Source organism: Echeneis naucrates, chromosome 2 (assembly GCF_900963305.1).
Source record: "Echeneis naucrates chromosome 2, fEcheNa1.1, whole genome shotgun sequence".
In the NCBI taxonomy this organism is placed as follows: domain Eukaryota; kingdom Metazoa; phylum Chordata; class Actinopteri; order Carangiformes; family Echeneidae; genus Echeneis; species Echeneis naucrates.
The window spans coordinates 8,766,779-8,773,515 of NC_042512.1; the positions used below are offsets into that span (position 1 = coordinate 8,766,779).

General features: G+C 40.9%; 1 non-coding gene across 1 annotated transcript; it reads left to right on the forward strand.

Moving 5' to 3' along the window:
- Window positions 1-6,199: 6,199 nt before the first annotated feature.
- On the forward strand, window positions 6,200-6,270 carry trnag-gcc (transfer RNA glycine (anticodon GCC)). The gene has a single exon. It is a non-coding gene; the product is annotated as a tRNA-Gly (tRNA).
- The last annotated feature ends 467 nt before the right edge of the window (window positions 6,271-6,737 follow it).

Here is a 6,737-nt window from a genome sequence, read left to right on the forward strand (position 1 = left end):
AACACACAGATTTCATAACTGCACATTCAGCAATTTGTATGCTCCGTAAATTTATCTTACAAGTGTGCCTCAAAATCACATTTGCGAAGTCCGAAATACGAGTACAAAACTGTGAAATACGACTACGAAACTGCAATGAGTATGAAAGCCCCACGAGAGTTCATTCATTATGAGATTGTTCTGACTCCAGACAAAGAAGTGCAAGGGAAATGCCTCCACCCAAAATTCCATCCCTGACCAGAAGACCATCTCTGTGTTATACAAGAGATCATACGTGGCAGAATCAGAGATAGAAATAAAGTTTGGCTGACTCTGCTGTTTGGTTATTTCTGATGTGTTACAATCACAATGTTAACAGTTTGAGTCAGTTCAAGTTCTTTCAGGTGTTGTTTCATTTTCTCATTAAATCTTGTCACTGTTTGTATTTGTCTGTTGTGAAGCTGCTTCCTGTTGGTTCAGCTGTTTGACTTTCATTTTCTTAACTTCTACTTTCTAAACCTTCAGCTCTGAACAGATGATGAAACATTGAACACTTTCAAGCAGGAACTTTGTCTCCTAAAGTCACATCTTTTATTCTTTACTCAGGTTGAAGGGCTGCAGTTTGTCAAAGATCAGCTGTTCTTCTCTGGTCTCAGCTCTGAAGTCCAACCCCTCCCATCTCAGAGAACTGGACCTGAGTCAGAACTGGTACCTGCAGGATTCAGGACTGAAGGATCTGTGTGGTTTTATGAAGAGTCCTCACTGCAGACTGGAGACTCTGAGGTCAGACTGATGTTTTATTTCTGCTCTCAGATTAATATGATGTTACAGTTGTGGTGACTCTGACCTGCAGACAGGTTTATATTTATGAGGGAAAATCCTCTTCAGGTTTTAGACATTTAAGCTGTTAAATGGTTGAAAATAACTTTTGAAAACTGAATTTCACTCATTTGAACATGACATTTAAATTTCACACAGTTCATATTCACAATGTTGACAGTTTGAGTCAGTTCAGGTTTTTTACAGTGTTGTTTCTTTTTCTCATTAAATCTTGTCACTGTTTGTATTTGACTGTTGTGAAGCTGCTTCCTGTTGGTTCAGCTGTTTGACTTTCATTTTCTAAACTTCTACTTTCTAAACCTTCAGCTCTGAACAGATGATGAAACATTGAACGCTTTCAAGCAGGAATTTTGTCTCCTAAAGTCACATCTTTTATTCTTTACTCAGGTTGGAGAACTGCAGTTTGTCAGAGATCAGCTGTTCTTCTCTGGTCTCAGCTCTGAAGTCCAACCCCTCCCATCTCAGAGAACTGGACCTTTGTCACAACAATGACCTGCAGGATTCAGGACTGAAGGATCTGTGTGGTTTTCTGAAGAGTCCTCACTGCAGACTGGAGACTCTGAGGTCAGACTGATGTTTTATTTCTGCTCTCAGATTAATATGATGTTACAGTTGTAGTGAATCTGACCTGCAGACATCAGGCTGATATTATTGTTGCAACTGTTGTTTAATACAATATCACATATTGCAAAAGTATATAGCAAAAATAAAAGTGTCTCTTAAAAAAAAAAAAACCAAACAAAAAGAGCAGTTAAACATGCTGCCTTTTAAATTTTAAGGAAAGTGCCTTTTCAAATGTGTGTGGACCAAAACTGCTACTCTGAGCAGCAAGCTATAAAATAAGTCATGTCAAGCTCAGTAAAAACCAAAATGAGTCAGAATCTTTGCCTGCAACGAGGACGGGGCCTGTTGAATCTCTCTTTCCTCCATTATTGTAGTTTCCTCCTTGTTTTGGTGCATGTGTATGTTCCAGAACCAGCTCTGTGGTGACGTCAGACAGCGTCTTTGTCAGCATTTTTTTATTTTTTAAATCGATTTTGGGACATTTTGAATCGATTCTGAATCATAGTAAATGAAAATTGTGGTTCTTATATCAATGGGTTTTTTTTGTTTGTTTGTTTTTTTTTTCTCCTTTGGGTACAGCACTAATATTCAGTGTTTTTGTGTTCCAACACGACTATAAAGTCATGTGACTCAAGCAGACTGAAAGATTCAGACCAAACTCAGCATGTTAAACGTGGTCACCGCTGAATTAAGTGAAAATGTTCCAGATGTTGTGAATCATGTTGGCTTGATGAAACATTGAACGCTTTCAAGCAGGAACTTTGTCTCCTAAAGTCACATCTTTTATTCTTTACTCAGTTTGGAGAACTGCAGTTTGCTGTTTTAACTTTGGAAAACAGATTTTATTAAATTGAAAAAGACGTTTTAATTGCATGCAGTTTATCAATCAATCTTGTATTTTTGAAAGGGGACATCATATATTCATATATATTTGTATGTTAGTATGCAGATTTTAGTCTGTGGTTCATTTCATTTATTAATTTATTTGCATGTCAGTCATAAAAATGTCCAACCCACATGGGTTTATAAGACATATTTAATCATCCAGTGGCTGTTGTAACAACCTGAACTCTCATATATCTGCATATAAACATACACAGATACATTATTTTCCTTTTCTCAAGTCATAATGGTACATTTTAAACAAAACAAACAACCAAAAAAAATATTTTGTGTTATTTCCCAAACCACAGAAATAAAATCAGCTACCACAAGTCCCTTCACTAAAACATAATTCACTCTGAACAGATGACAAAACACTTTCAAGCAGGAACTTTGTCTCCTAAAGTCACATCTTTTATTCTTTACTCAGGTTGAAGAGCTGCAGTTTGTCAAAGATCAGCTGTTCTTCTCTGGTCTCAGCTCTGAAGTCCAACCCCTCCCATCTCAGAGAACTGGACCTGAGTAAGAACGACCTGAAGCATTCAGACCTGAAGGATCTGTGTGGTTTTGTGCAGAGTCCAGACTTCAGACTGGAGACTCTGAGGTCAGACTCATGTTTTATTTCCGCTACAGTTGGACTCAGTTCATGTTCCTTTGAGTAACATTGTTTAAATCCAGTATCAGAGCAAAACTCCTGTGAACCTTCAAACTCCTCAGTGAAGCTGTGAGAGGAGAACAGAAACAGATTTCACAATTAGACAGAAAGACAGAGAGAAAACAGTCAACCAATCAGATCAGTCAGAGGACTGATGTGATCATGTGACCATCAAATGAAGCAGATTCCAGCTGAAGAACTCAGAGATGTTCAGATTCTGGTCCTCGTCCATCAAACTGTCAGATCTGAGCTGAGACTGTTTGTTCTCTGATCAGGTTCATCTGTCACAGCTCTGAGATCAAGTCTGACTGAAAGCTGCACATCACTGTTCTTCTTTCATCACACTGTCAGCATGTGGTCTTTCTGCAGACCAGAATCCTGTCTGTCTGTCTGTCTGTCTGTCTGCCTGTCTGTCTGTCTGTCTGTCTGTCTGTCTGAGTCTCTCAGTTTAAATGGACCTTCAGTAAATCATCAGTAAAGTGATGAACCTTCATGACTCAGCTCTTTATCTCCACTGTGGACTCAGAGAAATGTGCTGAGTCAGCAGACTTGAGGTCTGTGAGTTTCCAGCTCAGTGTGTTCACTCCAACACGTTAACATGAGCTGAGAGGAAGCAGCTGCTGCACATCTGGACTGAACAGGACTGAAGTCCCTGCAGGTCTTTATGCTGGATCTGCATCACTGACTGACAGCTGATGGACAGAGTCAGGAAACACTGATGGATCTGCTCTCTTCTTCTCTCCACAGGTGGCTGTGAAGAGGAAGGTGTGTGTTGATGGAGGATCAGCTGCTTCCTGATGATCCAGATGTTGCAGCAGCAGCTTGTCCAGACTCTGGACCATGTTCCTGGGAGGTGGAGAGGAGAGCTTCATCCAGCAGAGACTGACAGAGGAATCAGAACTGGTCTGAGAACAGAGTCCAGTCCACCATGATCCCAGAGACTCCTCAAGTCCTCCTCTCCTCTCAGCCAGCTCCTCCAAACTCCACCTGGGGTTTAGGTTCAGCTTCTTCTGGACCCTTTGGGCTGCTTTGAGAACATTACTGGGAACAAGCATTACTCAATGAAAGATGTCATTTTGTTGTGAAACATGTCACTGTCAGTCGGCACTTTTTAAATCTGCGTTTTCTTCCATTCATCAAAATGAAGCATATATATTTTTTAACGTCTCTTCTTTTCTACGATATTTCTTTTTTTTCCACATGTGGCAAAAAAATTTTGTCAGTAAATAAAAGTATGCTGAAAGGGCAGAACTCAAGGGAGGACACTGCAGTTAGCGTAGTTCATCTTTGGAAAGGACAATTTTTAATCAGTGTACTAAATTATTTTTAGGAGACAAACATAACGTCCTGTTTTAATCTGTGTGTGTGTGTATGCATTTATGTGTGTGTGGATGATGATGTGGCCTGTTTGGGGGTCTCATCCTCATTATTTTTTAATGTGTAAAGCACTTTGTGGAATGTTTTTTTTTTTTTTAAAGAGGCTGTATAAATAAACTAAAGTTTAAAGTAGGATTGATATGTTGGTTGGTTAATTGACTGATATAGTGATATAATACAGTCCAATAATGTTCTAGCGGAGTCGTGCAGCAGACTCTCAGCTCAGTGTGTGAATGTGCTGCTGCTGAACTGGGACTCATGAGTTCCACTCTGAACCAATGAGTCATGAATCATGAGTCTGACTGTGAACCAGTCTACAGTATGTGCTGTGGGTGAGTGACAGCTCATAGCGGGGAGGGAAAGGGAGTGAAACAGCAAACCAGAGCTGCTGCTTTTCCTCCTTCTTTCTATATGAACATGAGCACCATGATGCACACTGCTGTGTTCTCATATCAAGCTCATGTTCACCTTCTTTCTTTCACAGGGAGAACATGAAAGAAGCTGAAGCTGAACTCAGCCTTCCAACTTTAGTGCTCCGTGTCACAGACTGATCCATTTTCTGACGTTATAGTCCACACCAGGCTGCAGCCTCTCTGTGTGACACTTTGTTCATCATTATTTTCACACTTTAGTTCCTGCTTCTTTTCATTTAGGCTCCATGTAGGCTGTTCATGATGACTTTGTTTGTGTGTGGCTGTTTTCTTCTGAATGTGGGATCTCTGTCTGAATGAAAGTTTCACAATCACTGCCTCAGACTGCATTCAGAAGGAATTGTTGAAGTCATAGAAGCTGAAGAGTTGATGATCAGAGGCTGACAGCTAAAGGAAGCTAGAATGCACACTGCTCTCTGACAGAGTCGGCCTCCCTCCACATTTAGGAGGCTTTTTCACTTCTTACAACAGCTGACAAAGGGCTCATCTGGGATTTGAACCCCGGACCTGTCACACCCTGAGCCAGAATCATCCTGATTGTTCCTGGAATGGTTTGGTTAGTCAGAGTGTGTCTGTGTGTGTTCTTGTCTCTCTGAGTGGTTGGAAATGAAAATGGAGATCGGTAGAAGCAGATGACTCTGAGGATGAATGAATGTTTCACTGACACCAACAACTGTTTACTCACCTCTATGAGGCTGTGTGACGTCACTGGAGATCAAAGGCATTTCCTGTCCTTCATCGCTCTCCCACGCGACACCAACTCAAACGTCACATTCGCATTCGATTCAGCCGGAACGGCGCATGCGCATAAAGAAGCTCACGCTTGTCTCGCGAAAGAATGAAGTGAAACACAAATCAGCTGTTATTAGACAAATAAGTGGCGTTAAATTGAACTAAAACCAAATCTGTTGGTTTGTTCCTCCTTCTACTTATTAAAATGCGTCTTTTCCTGCTTTCGCTCATTTTTGCAATCACAGACGGCGAAGCTGCGCACCTCGTCCACTGTGTGTGTGTGTGTGTGTGTGTGCTCTCTCTCTCTGCTGGTCTGAGCTCTCAGTTCATTTAAATACTTTGTTGGATCTGTCTGTCTGTATCATGTCAGAAACTCTAAAACACTCTGAACTTCTTTAAAACACGGTGGATTTACTGATATGAAAGTGTCCAGCAGTCCATGATGGATCATTATAGAAAGATATCAGCTTTAATGTAAATACATTGTTGGATATAAACACAGAAATTACAATAATCATCTGTAAAACTTGTAAAAAAATGTTGCCGTCTCACTCAGCGGAGGAACAAAGGAGGAGCTTGTGTTTGAACCTGTGTGAGAAAAACAGAAAAAGGAAGACTCTCCCTGATCGGGTTAGTTGCTACGTTATAAAATGCAGGAAGTTCTTCTGAACATGCAGGAAGTGTTGAAGGCTGCTGATGACTGGAGATTCATGACGTCATGATGAACCTCAATAAATAAGCATTGGTGGTTCAGTGGTAGAATTCTCGCCTGCCACGCGGGAGGCTTGGGTTCGATTCCCGGCCAATGCTCTTGGCATTGGTAACTCTTTACCAACATCCAGATGTTAGAAACATCTGCTTGGAAAATACCCTGATAGACTCCAACACACTGTGACTTTGTGAAACAACCAGTGGAGCCCCCTGGTGGTCAGTAGAAGTGCAGCCCCTCTGAGCTGGTGGCAGACCAAGGCTTCAGTCTGCACACATCTTCCACATGTGATGGCACACACACTGTGTATTGTGGCAACATCCGTCCCCTCAGAGAGAATCTGCTCTTTAACCCTCCTGTCGTTTTCACCCCCCGCCCCTTACTTTAGTGTTCCTGCTCTGTTTGATACGGTGGCCGGTAAGTGCAAAACTAAATTACAAAGCGTCAAACAAATTTACATGTTGGGAAACATTTTTACATTTTATTAAAAAAATTACATAAGAAAACACTTTTCCCACGGACCAAACAAATTTACATTTGAGAAAACAAATTAACAAGTTGCGAAACA